At 37.5% G+C, this 605-nt stretch overlaps 1 protein-coding gene across 1 annotated transcript in view; it reads left to right on the forward strand.

Annotated features, from left to right (window-relative positions):
* The window catches only part of COL24A1 (collagen, type XXIV, alpha 1), a 562,513-nt gene that overhangs the window by 498,483 nt on the left and 63,425 nt on the right, over nt 1-605 (forward strand). The window lies entirely within an intron of this gene.

A 605-nucleotide genomic window follows, 5' to 3' on the forward strand; every position in this document is an offset into this window, starting at 1 on the left:
CATTGTACTTGTTTTGATCATAGACTGACCTCCCAGATTCTCTGAGTTTGTTCTTATAGTTTTGTTCTGTTAACAACTCTTCTTTCTGTTGACTGAATTCAGGGAGGTGCTGCCACGTATGTCAATCTCTGGTTGTTGTCTGTTCTTGTTGGTTCTTAGTCCACAGAGCTCAATTTAGGATGTTTTGTAGTGCAGGGTTGGCTTTGGTAAAATTCCTTAGCTTCTGTTTATCCTGGAATGTTTTGATTACTCCATCATATTTGATTGATACCTTTGCTGGATAAAAGATTCTTGGTTGGCAATTTTTTTCTTTCAGGGTTTTATATATGTCTCCCCATTGCTTTCTTGCTTACATGGTTTCTGCTGAGAGATCCGAGTTTAATCTGACATTCTTGCCTTTGTATGTGACACATCTGTTTTTCCTGGCTGCTTTCAGAAGTGTCTCCTTATCTTTAATTTTGGAGATCTTGACTATGATATGTATTGGTGATTTTCTTTTGGGGTCTATCGTTCCTGGAGTTCGTTGAGCTTCTTGAATGTTTATCTTTTCACTTTTCAGGATGTTAGAGAAATTTTCTTCCAGCAGTTCTTCAACTATTTCCTCT

This window comes from Chrysochloris asiatica, unplaced genomic scaffold (genome assembly GCF_000296735.1).
Source record: "Chrysochloris asiatica unplaced genomic scaffold, ChrAsi1.0 scaffold00002, whole genome shotgun sequence".
Classification (NCBI taxonomy): Eukaryota; Metazoa; Chordata; class Mammalia; order Afrosoricida; family Chrysochloridae; genus Chrysochloris; species Chrysochloris asiatica.